The sequence below is a fragment of the Grammomys surdaster genome, unplaced genomic scaffold (genome assembly GCF_004785775.1).
Source record: "Grammomys surdaster isolate TR1022 unplaced genomic scaffold, NIH_TR_1.0 125065, whole genome shotgun sequence".
In the NCBI taxonomy this organism is placed as follows: Eukaryota; Metazoa; Chordata; class Mammalia; order Rodentia; family Muridae; genus Grammomys; species Grammomys surdaster.
Genome location: NW_021619971.1, coordinates 1,604 through 20,324, shown reverse-complemented (window position 1 = coordinate 20,324; position 18,721 = coordinate 1,604). Strand labels below are relative to the sequence as shown.

The 18,721-nt window shown below is 42.7% G+C and overlaps 1 pseudogene; it reads right to left on the bottom strand.

The window, feature by feature from the left end:
* Positions 1–14,163: 14,163 nt before the first annotated feature.
* Positions 14,164–15,674, bottom strand: LOC114636918 (annotated as a pseudogene).
* Between the last annotated feature and the right edge of the window lie 3,047 nt (positions 15,675–18,721).

The following is an 18,721-nucleotide window of genomic DNA, read 5'->3' as shown; positions in this document are numbered from 1 at the left end:
GCTGATACTGAGGGCAAGTTTTAGAAAGAAGGTGGGAGACAGAAGATGAGGCCGAGACGTGACCTCGCCCTCATTGTGCCAGCTCAAGATTATCTGGCAAGTTGTAAATCTTCCCCCAAGACGTAAGTTTCTTCTCTGGCTGTTCTATGGATTTCATCTTTTTCTTTGTCTAGAAAAAGGATGACTGCTCCACCTGAGTATCCATCCCTTGTGCAGTCACCAAAGGTAGACGCTGATGTGGATATCAGGAAGTGCATGCTGACAGGAGCCTGATATAGCTGTCTCCCTAGAAGTCTACCAGAACCTGAAATATACAGAGGCAGCTAACCATTGAGCTGATCATGAAGTTCCCGATGGAAGAGTGAGAGAGAAGACTGAAGGAGCTGAAAGGGTTTGCGGCCCCATAAGGAGAGTAACAATACCAACCAACCAGATCTCCCAGGGTCTAAACCACCAGCCTGGGAGCCCATGGCTCCAGCTGTATATGTTGGGGAGGATGACAGTGTCAGGCATAGGTGGGTGAGAAAGTCCTTGGTCCTGTGAAGGCTAGACGCCCCAGTGTGGGGGAAATCGTGGGTGGAGAGGTGAGGGGGGGTGGGGGCATATCCTTATAGAAGTAGGAGGAGGGGGAATGGGATAGGGGTTCCTGAGTGGGGGGGAGGGGATTACATCTGAAATGTAAATAAAATATCCAATAAAAATAAATTAAAATAATAATAATCCTGAATCATAAGTAAAAAAGAAAAAGAAAAGAAAATGGTGACATATGTCAGTCAGTGCCTACAGGGACCCCTGACTGATGTGGTGGTCATCTTCAGTACACCGATTGGCCTCCTCTAGTGACTCATGAGTGGTTATGGGGAAGCCCAGCTAAAGGTTCTACAGCTGTGCTGTTTTGCTTAATCCAGAGCTGACATCCAAACTGTCTGTCCTTCAAGTGATCTCCTGGCTGAGGGGCAAGATATTCCTAAGAGATCCTAAAAGCCTTAAGGTTGTATTTGCTAGTAACATCTGAAGGAGACTTCCAGCGGTGGGATTAAATGGGTAGTGTGAACATGCAGTTTCAAAAATGCCAACTTAAGACAGCGTTAAATAGTCCTTTGTCCCTCCTGAGAGGGAATGTGATCCTAGGTAAAAACAAACATGGTGGTTTTGCACATACTAGGAAACATCAGCTGTGTATTGTAGGCTTAAATTTTTCTTAACCTACTTTATTTAGGATTTTTTAATGCTTCAACTTCCTTTCTAGCCCACCTAGCAAAGGTAACAGAAACAAAAGGTTCATAAGAAAAAAAATTGTGGACCATTTAGAAGTAGTTATTTAAGGACAATACTCTTTATTGTCAAAATAACAGCAGTCCAGACCAATAATAATCACCAAACACAAATTATCAGTACCAGTGGCACAATTCAGCAGAAACCACAAGGCTCTGGAGAATTGGAAGTGGCTACAATCAGTCAGAATACTAGAAGTTCTTTTGTGCATTTCTTGCTAATAAGTGAATGATGGCACCCTCACTGCCACAGTACCGAACTTGGGCAGAGGCCTGCAGGAATAATAAAAGGCAGAGACTCAGGTCATTTGTCAAGAGAGAATGCCAAAGCTTTTACTGAGCAGGTTCAATATATACACCAAGCTGGGGAGGGAAAAACACAAACAGGAACTTGACTGGGGTACAACTGGCTATCAAGTGGAAATTCCCAGCCCAGGGCACCATGCCTACAGCAGGATGTTGTGTTCTTAGAAAAACCACAAAATGTTACTTGGCAGACAACAGCACATGGAAAGTCTCAGCCAGGGCATGGCAGCCCATCAGGTTCCTACAAGTGAAGACCAGCAAACAAGGGAGGTATGGCAACGCAAGACTGTTCTCTCACTGTCCATAGGGTTCTATTTATCTTCTTTCTTAACATCAGGCACCATCTGTTTTCAGCAAAATGTCCCATGTCCTCTCACAAGGCAGCTTCCAGGAAGACATCATGGTACACAACTGAGTTTCGCAAGAAACCAGAGACTACCACTTCACATCCACCTTCTATTTTGCTTATTTTTTATTGCCTTTTTTCTCTAACATCAACAACTGCTTATGTAATCAAACAAAGCAATCTTAAATTTCTATCAAGATATAAGCCTCAGATTCTGATGTGGTTTGAGTGTGAAATGAACCCCCACAAGCTCATGTGTTTGAACACAGTCCACAAAACCTTTAGTGCTGATTTGGAAGTTTGGCGAGCCTTTATACAGTGGAATGTCAGTGGGAAGTAGGACAGTGTAGTCGGCCTTAAAGCTTTAGGGTCCTGCCCCACTTCCTCTCCATTCTCTCCTGACTACAGATTCAAAGTGAGCAGCTGCGCCAGGCCCCAGCCTTCAGGCTTTCCTGTGCTATGGAAGTACCACCACCACGCTCACACCCAAACTGTGAGCCACAACAAACCCCTCATCGTCCTTTAAGCTGCTTGTCAGTCATGACAAGAAGAGTACCTGATACAGATAGATAAAGAAACTTTCCTGGAGATGCTGAAAAGGGAGACCCCCTTCTCAGGAACATGATGACTCTTTATGATACAACTAAGACAGAAAAAGATCTCTTTGGGGGAGAGGATAAATTTCAATAATTTGCTTCTGAGATCAACCTAACTTCATAGCACACACATTGTTCTTGACACCCTGGGAGACAGCATTATGCAGTTGGGAGCAGAAGTGAGACATGAGGAATATGTTTCTCAAATACATCATCTCCCGCTTTCCTCTCTAGACTATGCGCTTCCTTCTAACACTCAGATTTCCAGGTTCAATCTTATTGCACTGCCCTGAAGTAAAGCTGTGTTTCATGGACACAGGCAAGGCTGCTAGTCTCTACAGCTACAGGTTTCCACACACAGAATGTTCTAAGTAGGCAGCTCAAATGCTTTGGGGCTCAAAGCATCCCTCTGATCACCCCACTATTGAGACAGAGTTCCTTAGCTTAAACAGTATGAGATAGTGTGAAACCAGAACCAAACACCAGGCAGGGGAAAGTAAGCAGTCCCATGTCCTCACAGCCCAGGGCAGAAGCACACAGCTACCTCAGCAGAGCACAGTGAACCAGCAAGGCTATGCAGGGATGCCTTATAGGAACAAAAACTATGGGGGTGTACTTGGGTCTTGTGGAGAATTTGGTTGACTTTTTGGAATTACATGTACAGACTTACATAGATATCAAACCCAGAAAGCTATTAACCAAGTAAGAGGTAGACAGCAGTTTAATAGGGACACTGGCTAGTTGGGGGACCATTTCCTCTAAACCAGAGGCATCTCTAGTGAATAGAGGGCTACAAAGAGTGAAGACTATGGGACCTCAAGGCTAAAAACTATCAAGGCAGCTTGGAGAACTTTAGTCCTTACCTCACTGTGTCCTGGGGCAAAACAACAAGGCCAGCTGTCTGTCCCACAACTGCTAGCATAATAGCCAACTCATTGGTCTTTCCATGGGCTACAATAACAATGTGGGTTTGATTAGGTTCCTCCAAACTAATATCATCTCTCTACACTTCTTCACTGCAGTATTTTACAGCTGTTCCCACTCCCTGGACTGAGAAGCTAAGCCTTGAACTGTAGTGGGCCTTGCTGTGTAGAAACCCAAGGATGGGCATATAGGCTGTGCCTGGGGCTAAGGAACCCCTCTGTGCTTCTGGCAGGAGGAGCAGGTTCCTCCTCACTTGCCCATGGATTTTGGTCTTCAGGGCCTCCTTCCTTCTGAGGTCAGATGACAAACAGGGCATGCTATCTTACCTTTCTAGTAATCTGCATATCTATCTACAGACTTTGCTGTTGCCATTTTGAACTAATATTGTCTGCTGCTTCTAAATTCTAGAATTTTACAGGAGAAACCTAAGTGGCATGCGCACATCCATTTCCACCATTCCAATCTCTTGGCTTCACAATTGACCTGAAAGACCATTGTGAGAGACAGATTCAAGGCAAGTCATCTCCAAATGCCTCTTGCCCTGCTTCATACCCCCAAGTGAGATGATGAGAATTTTCAAACAATGTTGTACATTACATGGTAATTTGAATCTAACTGTTCTTCCATGACCACAGAAGGATCATGGTCATCTTCCTAGCTGTCTCTCTGAGGGCTCATACATTCATATTTCCTTTACATATGTCATGACAGAAGACATACACACACAAACACATAAAATTCCTGAGTAACATTTTTTAAAATCTTATTATTTTCTTGTCCAGAAAGTTCTTTCTTAAAATTATAATCCAGCACTGTTTGAGTGTACTGCACAATATCTGTCTATGCTCAGAAGATAGCTTTGTACTTGCATGCATATTCTGGAGCATAGGGATTGATTTTCCTTAGACTTAAACTATAAAAATAATGCGACAATTTGATGGGGTACACTTTAAGGATGAAGTAATTTAAACCATCAATGATATTCACATTGGACTTTAGATTGATTTTAAAGAGTTTGAACAATCTTACACCAATAATGTGAACATTTGCTTCCTGTAAGGACAGGAAGCTACATAAGAGGGTTGTATCTTAAGCTACCTTTGAGGATTTTACACTGCTTTTGTCTGCTTTCATTTGATGGATATCTAATATCCCCTTGAGGAGAGAGCTTGCTTCACTGTTGCCCTGTTTTGAAAACCATGATAATTTTTCCAAAACTTAAAAATATTTTTATGGTCACCTCTGAATAATTTTTGAGAGTGGAGTAGCCTAGATGTTGAGAAGACACATTTTCAGTCTTGTGTTCCTATAGAAAGATGGCTTCACACAGAGTTTTTTATGTTATCCATGCTCCTCACTCTGTAGAGTTTGGCTCCTGATTTAGCTAGTCCTGAGAGTAAATAAACAGTCACAGGTGTCTCTAAAGCACAGCGACCAGAGAGGTGGCTTTACATATGTTCTTACAGCAGCCCTTCTACAACACAAGGACAATAGGCACAAGGCATCCAGTTCATGGAGAGAGCGATTTGCATGCATACTGTTCCCTTGAAGGAAGTTTATCCCTGTGCCAAAAACTCAACTTGTAGTCCAGGTGTGTTGTTGCTTGCCTTTAACTCCATCACTTGCAGCGTAAAGGTAGGAGGACCAAGAGTTTAAGGTCCTCTTTTGCTACATATTGAGTTTGGGGCTGGTGCAGGGTTCCATACAGCTGTAGAAGATAAACAAATCATTCAAAAAAACAGCCCAAAGTTTGAAGCTCCCACCTGAGTGATGAGCCCTAGAAATGGATAAGGTGTCATATTTTTATGTCTACTGAGGCTACAAGGAATTAAGAGCTTATTTTATTGTTTTATTAGTTTCTTTGTGCATATATACTTGAATAGGATGTGTGTGTGTGTGTGTGTGTGTGTGTGTGTGTGTGTGTGTGCTCTCGTGCACATGCACATGCACATGCATGCATAAGTACATGCACACATTTTCCAGAGACTAACCCTGTGTTATGTACTTGATGTTTGTTAAATTAGAAGACTTGGGTGTTCTTACATTCCTGGTATCTTTCTCTAAAAATTTCAATGGGCAGAAATTGTGTGAATCTTCAGGCTATGCTTTTTGAGTATTAGTGATCTGAGAAGGCAGAGGGTTAAAAATTTAGAAGAGACTGCCTTGTGTACGTTCTCCAGCCAGCCAGCTTTACAGAGGGTTGGTGGATGTTGGAACAAGGTCAACAAGCCCTGTCAGTCATTCTTGAGCTCAGTAATGTCATGTTGCTCAGGTGACCAGCCACATTTCTGAGACTAGTCACATCTGTGCTTCTCTCTGGTTCTTGTCCCTTACATTCTTCCTTATTCTATACATGAAAAAAAGGAGAATATGAGATAGGGAGTACAAAGGGAGAATAGGACTATTAAGGGGTCTAAAACACTGGCAGTAGGGGAACCACAAAAACACTCTTTGTCTAAAATTTCCACAATGTACTCTAATGCATATGGTAATTTTTCAAAAATAAAAATATTAATTTTTTTAAAAACTGAAAGTATAGGTTTGAAAATCATTAAGCATCAACAAAGAGGAAGAAGAAAGGTAGTTTGGGAGGAGGAACAGGAAGAGGAAATCCAACTGGTGCAAAAGCAGAGTTATATAGGACTCCAATCTACACTGAGGGGTGTGAGGACTCCAGTGAGGACTATTATATTATATACTGAGAATTTGCTAACTTAGATGAGCCAAGACATTCTTACATTTGCAAAAATCAACTACATAAGATAGAATGTAACTCTGCATGACTTATATACATTCACTAGGAATTTACATACCAAAACACACTATTAATACTTTTTATATATGTACACTAAGAAAAAGGAAAAAATACTGTGCTATTAAAGAGGTTAGCTGCTATTTTGTACACAGAGTTAAATTTTAATGTTAGGGGTTAGAAAGAATGTGAAGTATTTACTATGTTAATATACTGTTGATAGGAGAATGTATAGAAAATGTCTCTTGTTGGGAGCCGACTACTAGCAGAAAGCAGCTATCATCTTTGCAGCCATCTCAGGCCATATACCCTGACAAGAGACTTGTTTTCAACAGCCCACAACAGCTGAGCACACTCTAATAAACATCTTGTTTTTCTCACATATCTTGTTTTGTAGTTTAATGCCCCCAGCTGCAAGGCGCATGTAGTAAAGTGTCTTCAGCTGTGTTCCCCTGCTTATGCTTATATATACCCAGGATTTCCTTTCAGTAAACAAGACTTGATCAGACTCTCTATCTTGTCTCCATTTTTTTTGCGTCTCTTGCCCCTCCACCCCCACTCTCTCTCTTGCTAGACCCTGACCCACGGACCAGAGCAGCGGCTCGGGCTGGGACAAAGTGGACCCCAAATGTGGGGCAGAATGAACTGTTACAGTCTCTCTCAGAGGAAATTTGACACATAGTGTAACAATCATATAGTCTATGACATAACAGTGTTAATTTTATTATCTGGCATAATTATTAAAGATAATTTAACTGTACATCATAGCCTTATTGTCAAAAATGTTAGCATCCTATGTGTTAATGATGGAATGAGTTTTGGTCCATTCAGGAAACAAAATTTATCCATTACTTCAAAAGGAATAGGACTACATATTATGTGTAAAGCTCTCCTGGATGCCATTTTGAAAAGATGCATAAAAGGAATCTTCTAGTTGAATCTGCACAGAATTTCCTTAAGCGTGTTCTGTTGAAATTGTACTGCATAATGAAATGATGTGTAAATTAGAAAATGTAATTCCAGACCAAAATAGACAAGAAAGCATATTGCATCTGTAACACATGATGTCCAAATCCACTGAACTAAATTTCATGTCTTATCCTTCATGGGTCAGAAGGAAAAGAGAGGTACTTGCAGGACAAAACATTGAAGTGTTCTATTCAGAAAGATGACATGAACAATGGGATACTGCTATATAAAGAAGGGTCCCTTTGCTATCTCCAATCCAGCACAAAGATAAGGGCCCTCTTCCCAATACACTTGACTATGATGCAGCATCTCCACTCAGCCTGAAAGGTCATTTAGCAATGCCCCTTGATCACCCAGAATGCTTGTTCCCTTTGCTCTTATCACATGGGACTCCTCCCAATGTTCTTCAACTATATCCAACAAGGCTGGTCCTCATTGCATTGCTTTTTGCTGGTCCCTCCCCTTGGTGCCCCTGGCAACCATACCCTGCTATTCTGTAGGAGTTTATCCAGTTCTTACTTTTTTGGTGAGACTTTATGCCATCCTCTTTCTAAAGGTCAACACTCTTCCTCCATCATTCTCTTTTCTCACTATATTTACTATATGCTGGCATGGCATGTGTTTTACTTGCATACCTTCCTCATGGTTAGTCATGCTAGATAGAATATAAAATACATGAGCATAGTGAGCTTGATGAGAATTGAATATATGAACCTAAATTTACAATTGAAGGAAGAAGGTGGTGGACACTAGATGTTTGTTGAAAAATCGAGTGAATTAAGAAGAGAAATAATGTTAGATTTTAGACAAATAATGAAACATGTGTGTGGCTTTTTTTAAAGGGAAGGCTGGAAATCCTCACCTCCCCCTGTCACCGTTATTCCTTTTGTAGTCATCTCATATAGACATGCATTCCTGCATTGTACACTGAAGGTTAATCTTAGTTGCTATCTTAAATTTTATTCCACAAACAAAACTCTTCCTTGAGAAAGTTTTGTTCTCTTCACTTCCGAAACACTGATCTTCTTCAATTAAATATCTACAGCTTTATTGGTAAACCATCTTCAGTCTAGAGACCAGATGTCCCTGCCTTTACCACAGTGTGACCGCTCCAAAAATGTAGACGGGCAGAAAAACTATCCCTGGCTGTTTTCCGGGATCACTTCCTGTTGATTGGCATGAGTGCTGCTGTCCATCCCGCTAAACGTCTCTCTCCTCATTGTTTGGAATCGCATTGTTCCAGGCACTTCACTTTGTAATTCCCTCAAACCAGGAGAAAGCCATACCTGCATTACAGATTTCTATTTCCCAGAAAGCCATCTCTAACTACAGGCTTTTGCACCTACTGACAAACGACTACAAGTTAGGATCTCATTTCCTCTTCTCTCCTGGATTCACATATTCACGCATTCATCTCCTTCACTGCTGTTGATGCCTTAGAGTTCAATATGTCCAGACAGTCTCTACACTCTCTCTTTTACTGTGTGGGTAGCTTTGGTTGACATAACTCTCTACCCTGTGGTACTTCCTTCTCCATGGTTACCAGTCCCAAGAACTCTACTTCTTTACATCCCTTGACTGGTGACTTAGTCTGGACCGTCTCAAACTCAGTCATAATTGATTTTCTTCAACTTCAATGGCTACAATCACCTCTTCTCTGGTCCTTTTGCTTCTCATCTCTAGTACATTCTTCAGTCTGTTGTTAGAATGAGCACAGACAGGCTGTTGGCATCCTAGAGCACCTGATACAACTGCCTCTTATTTAGCAGGTTTTGTTTTCCAAGGTTTTGTGCTCTGTTTGCCTTGTAGGCTTTGTACTGGTTCCCACATGGACAACTCCTGCTTCTGTGAAGTGACCTCCCTTAGAGTTGTACTTGAACCCTTCCCATTTAATGGGTTAATGATCATTCTCTTTTCCTGGTTCACTAAATGTTTATTGCCAAACCTGACTCCAAGAGGCAAGACTGCAGGCCAAGAGAAGAAAAAAAAAAAAAAAGCCCTAGCAATGAACCCTTTACTTAATCCCCTGCTGTTAGCCCACAGGTTTCTGTTGCCAAACTCAGCAGATTTTTTTTTCTAACTCCATGCATTTACTTGCAAATTTCATTTTTCTTAACAAGTGAAGAATATTCTTTTTTTTTAATTGGTAAATTTATTTGTTTATATTTTAAATGTTATCCCACTTCCTCTATGAAAACACTCTATTCCATCACTAATCCCTCCTGCTTCTATAAGGGAGCTCACCCACCCAAGCACCCACTCTTGCCTCACAGGACTAACATTCCCCAACTTTGGGGCATTGTGTCTCCACAGCACCAAGGACCTATCCTCCCATTGATGCCAAATAAGGCTATCCTCTGCTACATAAGCATTTGGAGCCATGGGTCCCTCCATGTGTACTCTTTGGTAGGTGGTTAAACTCCTGGTAGCTCTGGGTGAGGGGCTGGTTGATTGATATTGTTGTTCTTTCTTTGGGGTTGAAAACACCATCACCTCTTTCAGTCCTTCCCCCATCTCCTCCATTGGGGTCCTCGTGCTCACTCCAATGATTGGCTTCAAGAATCCCCAGCTGTATTGGTCAGGCTCTGTCAGACTCCCATGGGACAACCATACCAGAAAGTACTTCTTGGCATCAGCAATAGTGACTGGGTTTGTTGTCTGTAGATGGATCTCTAGGTGAGGCAGCCAGCAGTTTATAACTGTAAACATTAGTAAGAAAGTTTTTGTGGTGTTTTAGAAGTTATCAGCAAGCATTCAGTATAGTTAGAGAGCTAGAAGGCCAGAAACCATCAGTCTTTAAAGTTACCCCTATGTTCAACTCTGTATCCCACTTCATCCATTCCAGGCTGGGCATAGTCCTGGCATGGGGCAAGGGATGGTGCCTGATTGGATGGAGACTCAGGAAAAGTGTACTTGCAGTCTAAAGCATAAACTATATCCTAAATCTATTTTCTCCAAAGAGGTTGGGTTTTGTCCTATCAACTGACTGTTAACCACACATAATATAGAAAGCAGTCGGCTTTCTGCAGTGTCTACCAACATATAGATTGTATTATATATACTTTATTTGGTGTGTGTTACGATGCTTGACTACTCTACAAAGGAAAACAGGAAACTATGTACATTGGGGAAGAAAGTCCTATACCCCACCCACAGTCAGTCCACAAAGACAGTATGGAATCCCCCAGAAGGATGCCTGAGATGTTCACGATAAGCTCAAAGCCTCCTTCTCCCTCAAGCATGTACACTTCAGGAGACAATACTCTTCTTCCTTGGTCATCACAAGGAAAGCTGTCAAGGCTGTAGGGGCTTACCAGAGACCAAACCAAAACATGCAAACAACAAGCAACTAAAGAATATGCTACATCCTACACTTTCCAAAGAGACCTCTTTAAAATAACCCTGATCCATCTCTTGCAACCTTATTTATTCTCTCAGCGGTACTAGTGTTCCCCGGCAGCAGGATCAGCCTTATTTATTTATTATTTTACATCCCAACCTCTGTTTCCCTTCCTGCTTAGGTCCCACCACTTCTCCTCTTCCCAGGCCCCATCTCTTCCTCCTCATTTTCTCTTCAGAAAAAGGGAGGCCTGCCATGGATGTCAACTAGCCATGACCTAACAAGTTTAAAATGCAATTAATTAAAACAAAGCAATTAATCTTGCTTCCTATACATCCTATGTGTTTCCCATTACCACATCTGACTGGCCATTACACAAATAAACAAAAACTTTTGTCTAAAACATCCTCTCTCAGAAACATCCAAAATCATGCTTGATCAAAGACCTGACATCACCACTCACCCAAGTTAATAAATAATCTTAAATATCAAAACATCTTCAGTGCCACCTTACCAGTTATACACTCTCCTGTGCATTCTGTACAACCAGCACACTAAAAAGACAATTTATTATCTATGAATGTAACATCTTAGGAATTCCAGTTGGCTTTGCTATTAAACAAAAGGTTATCCAGGAAACATCTTGCAATGGAACAGCTTGAAAGGACATTCTCCTCCCACTGCTTCCACAAAACAGAGCTTAGAGCTTCACTGTTGATCTTAAATGCACAAGCAAACACTACAGCAAGTGCAGGGTAGTGTGAACATGAAAAACAAAGCCATGGGAAGCTGGTTAAAAACTGTTAGAGAAATGCCCCATGGTAAGACAGTAACAAAATGTCCTGGGAGAGGATCAGGGACTATAAAGAAGATACTTGGCATAACAGAATTACTGTCAAATGAGAAAAATTAAATTTAAAAAGAGAAAATTTTGAGTAAATGGGTAAAGTCTACAATGTAAGAGGTGAGGGCAGAAAAAGATAATACGTTCTGCACACTCAAGAAATTATCTAGGAAAACAAAGTAGGGAACGGTCAGGGGAAAATAGTATAAAATCTAAGAATTCTTGTTTGAAATGTATATATGTATACAAACACACACAGACACACACACATAAATATATAATATATGATATATGATTGATATATGATATATAATGTATAATAATGTATAATATATTATATATTATACTGAGAGAGGAAAAAAATATCATGAGGAAAGAGCAGCAGACACCCACAATCTCTAAAAAATTATAAACAAGAGCTAAAGATGTATCTTAGATGGCAGAGTGCTTTTCCAGCATCTCTGAGTCCTGACTTTGACCCCCAGCTCCATAATAACCTACCCTCATGGTATATGTCATCAACTGTGGGTTGAAACCGGAGAATGACATGTTGACGGTCATCTTCAATTACATAAGAAGTTTGGAGTCCTCCTGGAATACATAAACCCTGTCAGGAAAACAAACCAGCATAAACTAACAAATGTAGGTGTCAGGAGCCATAATGGGACAAGCTAATAATTAGCAGGTGGTCATCCTGAAATGGCTTGCCTTGGATTATTATATAATCTGCGACAAGTGAGTCTTTATTCAGCAAGGCTGTAAGGGACTTACTTTAGGAAAGATTCCTACTATTAATATGCTTTTCCTGTTATTATTATTATTATTACTATTAAACAAATATAACTATCACTAAGCAATAGCACACCCCTTTGGAGCAGATCTCTGCAGATCCACAAAGATGTACTTACTGTCTTGTAGCAATGCTGTGTAGACAAATAGATGACTTCTTAATGATGATCCTATAAGAATTCCTAAAATTATATCAATGATTATTAAGCTCTTTTATAACAGGACTGCTATTAAGTCCCTTTCTGATAGTCAAAACTGCAATGAGAACTCTGCCAGTCTCCCAAGTGTCATCAGCTAATTGCTCTTAGATAGTAACCAGACTTTCTCCTACTCAGAGCACATTCCAAGAAGTTGTAAAACAATTAACCAAAGGTCACTAAAAGGGAACTCATGATTTATTATAGGTGCTAGGACAGAAGATAAAATATTGCCTGGGTTTATCTATATAAAACTTCTCTAATTTCTTATAGTTTTAAACCTTCAGTGAACCTGTGGAGTTAGACAGATGATGGATGATTAGCCAGATAATTACTTCTAATGGATATGTATGTAGACATTCTCTGTTGTAAACTTCTATTTCAATTTATGATTTGACTTTTGGTGTGAACCTGTGATGAACTTTGTAACATGTAATCATGCACTCTGAAAGATGTATAAGTACTGAAGACAAAGACAAAGTAGTGGTAGTCATCTTAGTAGTAGCAGTCATTTGTCACTTCCCTTCCTTTTCCCCTGCCTAGAATTTTTTCCCTTATAATTTTTCCCTTATTAGAATTTTTTTCTCTTCCCCACTTAGGACCTTTTTACTTTTCCTCTTAGATAGCTTTCATAGGAAACGTTTTACACTTAGTAATAAACTCTATAATAACTTCTCTTAAGTGTCTTTTTCTTCCTGTGATCTCAGACTAGCAGGCATAAGTTAGAGCCCAGCAGTTCCTGCTGAGATAGAACAAAGGCCACATTGCCTAATCCTCTGCTGTTAGGCTACAGGTGTTAATCACCTAAGCTAGCAGTCTCTTACCCTCAGAAGAAGGTTTTAGGACTTTTTAGAAGTTATCATCAGCATTTCAGTACAGGTCAGAGAGCCGGAAAGCCCTGAGACCCTCAGACTTTAAAGCCATCACCAGAGTCCTATTCTGTGCACCTGCCACTACCCTCTCCTGTCCTGGAGGTTCTCAGCACATAGGCTAAAAGAAAAGTTCCTATACTTTCTGAGGAAAAATTAAAAATGGAATTTAATTGAATTTAAGACTGGCCATGCCGGGCGGTGGTGGTGCACGCCTTTAATCCCAGCACTTGGGAGGCAGAGGCAGGTGGATTTCTGAGTTCGAGGCCAGCCTGGTCTACAGAGTGAGTTCCAGGACAGCCAGGACTACACAGAGAAACCCTGTCTCGAAAAACAAAAAAAAAAACAAAAAACAAAAAAACAAAAACTAAAACAAACAAACAAAAAAAAGATTGGTCATAAGGAGGAAAGCATGCCTGGCTCTATAAGCCTAGTCATCTACCCATGACTGCAAAGACCATAGGCCCTAGAGGAGAAGCTAGTGCCTGCCACCACTTTCTTTCTTTCTTTCTTTCTTTCTTTCTTTCTTTCTTTCTTTCTTTTTCTTTTTTTTTTTTTTGAACAACAGAAATAAAATTCACTGTATTTAACTGAATCACACTCTGGAAAGAACAAAAGAGTAGAGCAGATATTAAATAGACCCGTCCCCCTTTGTAGCTCTGACAGTGGTACTGAAGGAATTTCTTTCTGGCTTAAGATGGGACTTTTGAACTAACTGCTTTTGGGTGAAATGCACCTAAAGTGGTAGGAAGAACAAATACCTCTTTTTACCAAGGGAGAGGATATAATTGGTAGTATTCCAAAAGAGAACATTCTTCATCGTTTCCCATTTTGAGTTGATATTTTGGATGAGTAGAGCCCCTGTTCCTAAAGCCTGCCTCCCAGTAGGCTTAGCCACCGTTCTTCAGGCTGCCCTGGTAATTAAGCTCTGCTCACGGAGCTGACGTCCTACTTACCTCAACTCCAGTCAGCCTCGATCATTGCAAACAGTTGGCTAAGCCTTCTCTTGATGTCAGGCTCACGTGGAACCTGACAGGATTTTGTGTGTACTCGGATGTGCTCGGCCAGTTTGGACTTATAAATGAAGCCCTTCCCACAGTCACCACAGGCAAAGGGTCTCTCAGGCCAGTGGATGCGCTGGTGCCTGAGCACGTGACCCCTTTCCCGGAAGCTTTTTATCACATTCGGGACAGTGGAAAGGTCTCTCGCCCATGTGCAGGCCCTGGTGGCTGAGCAGCTGAGCCTTCAATCGGAAGCTCTTGTCACACTTGGGACGCTGAAAAGGCTTCTCTCCTGTATGTGTCCTCATGTGCTCCACGAGTTTAGACTGTTTGGCAAAGCCCTTCCCGCACTGGCAGGAGAATGGCATCTGTCCTCTGTGCAGCAGCTGGTGGGCCTTCATGTCAGCCTTCACACGGTAGCTCTTGCCACACTCTGGGCACTGGAAGGGTCTCTCTCCTGAGTGTAGGCGCTGATAGCTAAGCAGCTGCCCCTTCAGGCAGAAGCTCCTGTCACACTTGGGACACTGGAAGGGCCTCTCTCCACTGTGGACATGGAAGTGCTCTGTGAGCTTAGACTGTCTTATAAAGCCCTTGCCACATTCCGCACAAGAGAACGGCCTCTCCTTGCTGTGGGTGCGCTGGTGGGTCTTCAGGACACTCTTCAGGCAGAAGCTCTTGTGGCACTCAGGACACTGGAAGGGCCTCTCTCCACTGTGCACTCTCAGATGCTCACGGAGGTTGCACTGATGGGCGAAGGCTCGGCCACACTCGCTGCAGGAGAATGGCCTTTTCCCACCATGTTGTAGTTGTGGGCCCTCAGCCTGCTCTTTAGATGGCAGCGCAACCCACACATTGTACACTGAAAGGGTTTTTCATCTAGGTGAAGCTTCTGGTGCCTCTGCGGCTGTCCCTTTTGGCTGAAGTTCCTTCCACATTGGGCACACCAGAAAGATTTCTCCCCATGAGGATTCGGGTGTGTTCTGCGAGTCTGCACTGTTTGGTGAATCCCTGACCACACGTTCTACAGAGGAACGGTCTTTCTCCGCAATGCACACGTTGGTGGACATTCTGGAGGCCTCTCAGGCAGAGGCGCTTGCTGCTTTCTGGACACTGAAAGGATTTTTCTCCTGTGTGTGCCCTGCAGAGACCTGCCTGCTTAGACTGTGAGAGGAAGCGATTGCCACACTCTGTGCACGAGCAGGGTCTGTCATCATCTAGGATGCAGCCACACTGCAGGCCCTTCAGCTTGCTACCCATGTGGCAGCAGTCCTCACAGTCCACACTGGGGCCTGGCTCCTGTCTTGAGGGCACAATGGTGTCTTCTCTCCAGAAGGCTGGCCTCTCTTGAATCTGCTGGCACGGGTGAACATTGCTATCCATCGGGAAGCTCGTGTCACATTTGGGGTGCTGGGAAGAACTGTGCTTGAGGTGGTGGCTGAAAACGGCATGCTCATGACGGAAGCACATTCTGCATTTAGGGCACTGGGGTGGTCTCTTCCTTGGATGGATATCTAGATGTCTTGCCAAGTACTGCTTCAGGCAGTTCTTCCCGCGTTCAGGACATGAGACGTTCCGCTGCTGTTTAGTATCAGCCTGTCTGCTGAACTTCTTCCAGACCCTACATGACAGGCTCTTAGAGTGGCCCTTTTGTTGCTTCACTAAGTGATTCTCCCAGGAGTTTTCCCCACAGACTGGACAAGAGTGCTGGGTACTCTGCCAAGAGGAAACTTTCTGCAACCAGGGAGAGCCGGAGCTCTGTGACTCGAGAGTGCTTTTCTCTGGGCGGCCTCACTGGAGCTATGCACCACTGAAACAAAACCCCACCACAGCGTGTTTGTGCTTCTACGAGACTGATGCCTTGATCACGCCTGAGGGAGACATCTTCTCTTTCTCCTAAAGCAAGTCCAAAGGAACGCTGACTCTCCGGAGGATTTAACTGGAAACAGCATGTGATTTCTCTTGACTTCACAGCTTACTGGCTTCTCTCAAGTAACTGTTCCTCAGTAACTAGATGAACATTCACATCATCCACTGGACAGCGAATTCCGTTGTCTGGTTTCCAATTTCCTCCCCAGCCGCTGAAGAGTTCTCTATCAACTTCAATCCAGGATATTAGTTCTGGTTTGGCCAGTCCTTTATCTAGAGAGATGAGAGTCTTATAATTGGTTCTCATGACTTGCTTGTAAAGTTCCTTCTGCCAGGCCTCCAAGTGCTACCACTCTTGTTCAGAGAAGTAAATGGCTACATCTTCAAAAGTCAGTGGGAACTGAGGTGGAAGACATCATACAGACACAGTCATGATGGCTACAAAACACTGCAGATCATTCTCACCAGTAATCTGAGACTCACAGTGGACAGCAGTTTTTAATTCAGCAGACTCTTCCGCAAAAGTGGTTTGTGGGCTGGAGAGAGGGTGCAGCATGCCCAACTCTCACATGATAACTCACAACCATTAATGAATCTAGTCCTAGAGAACCTAATGCCCTTTCCTGCTCTCCAGAGGCATCGCACACACATGCTGGACAGACACACATGCAGACAAACACCCGAGCGGGTCCAGCCATGGCCAGTGCAGACGTGCCTAGCCTGAGCCTTGGGTCTGGCAACGTCCATGTTTCCCGGCGACAAAGCGGGCACCCGCTCGGCCCCGACTGCCACCACTTTCTTAAACCAGTCTAACTTTTAGTTATGCATGTTACATAGTAACGAACTCCTTGTGTTGATGAGAGACAGGGTACATGTCAGCTGATGGAGGGTTGTGTCATGAGACCAGGTAGACAAGGACAACAGCAAGACAGGCATGAAGAGGCTCACAGTTTTAGGGTTCTAGTTTACTGAGAAAGCTGAAGCTGTGCAGGACTGGGAATAAGATCTTCCCTGTAAGTGGAAGTCTGTGGTGAATCTGGGACTCTTTTTCCTGAGTTCATGTACAGTGTCCAAAGTATAAAAATTATAGTAACATTTACTTCATAATGATATGAGGGCTTGGGAAGGAAAACTGCCTTCCCCTGGGCTTGGTCCTCAGGTGATTACAGGTGATGTAATTAATGAACAGAAAGGCCTGAAGGGCCATGACAGGGTGAGAGTCCTGGGAAAGATCAAAGCACTTCAAAGACAGGGCATGCCCACTGAGGGCACAGGTGTCCTACTCCAGGCAAGTGTCAGAGGCAATTTGCAAAGCTCTTTTCCAGTAACGTTTTATCTGGGTACATTGCTCTAAGCAAGCCTGACAAATGGCTAACAGAAAGCAACAATGTATTTTCTTTTCCCACCACAGCAACTAGAAGACCAGGGTAATACAAGGCCTTCTGGAGAAATTCCTCACCCAGTCAAGTTTTGCACTGACATCTTTACCTACATTCTTCTTCTACGTTCTTCAACACACAAGAGTTTGTTATTCCTTACTCTTTGATATGTGACATTGCTTTTTCTCCTGCTTCTGTTTTTACCCCACACAGCTCCTATGGCTTTATTCCTTCATTCGATAACGTCATAGCAGCCCTGGTCCAGAACACATGATCCTTTAGAGCTCTTTGCTTCCAGCTCCTCCCTCAGCTGAAATGACCAGTAACTAAGAATGTGTGACACCCTGTTGTAATGATGTATATGCTGTAAATGATATAAAGATGTCCCTGTCTGTGGGACAATGAAGTCAACTGCTGTGGTTTCTTAGAAAATTGGGAATAGTTCTACCCCAAGACTCAGCTATAGCACTTCTGGGGTTATACCCAAACAATATTCCACTAGACCACAAGGATACTTGCTCCACTATGTTCAAAGCAGCCTTACTCATAATAGCCGATAACAACCTAGATGCTCCTCAACAGAAGAATGGATAAAGTAAATGTGCTTAATCTACACAATGGAATACGACTGGATATTAAAAATAAGCACATCATTAACTTTACAAGTTAATGTATAGAACCAGAAAATATTATCCTGAGTGAGGTAACCGAGACCCAAAAGGACATGCATGATATGCACTCACTTATAAGTGAATATTACCCATAAAGTACAGGAAAACCATGTTACTTTGAACAGATCAAAAGAAGTCAAATAACAAGTAAGGCCCAAGGAAGGAAGATTGAATCTTTCTCAGAAGGGGAAATGAGGTTGACAGTGGAAGTTGATAGAGGGAAGTAACTGGGAAGGAAAGGGAGATAGGGATGATGATCAGGTGTGGGGAGGGGAGAGAGGGCTGGGAGTGAGCATAGGAATCAGTAGGACAAATCCCTGGGACTAGCCAGAGACCTGGGACAGGGAAGGCTACTGGGAGTCTATGGAAGTGACCCTAGTTAAGACTCTTAGCTTCTGGGAATATGGAAACTGAAGTGACCACCTCCTGTAGCCAAGTAAAACTTCCAGCACAGGAAGGAGGACATCAACCCATCCACAAAACCTTCAACTCAAAATTCTCCTACCTACACTATGCACAGGGATAAGGAGGGAGCAGACAGTGAGCAAATGGCCAACCAATGACTGGACCAACCTGAGACCCATCCAATGTGAGAGAG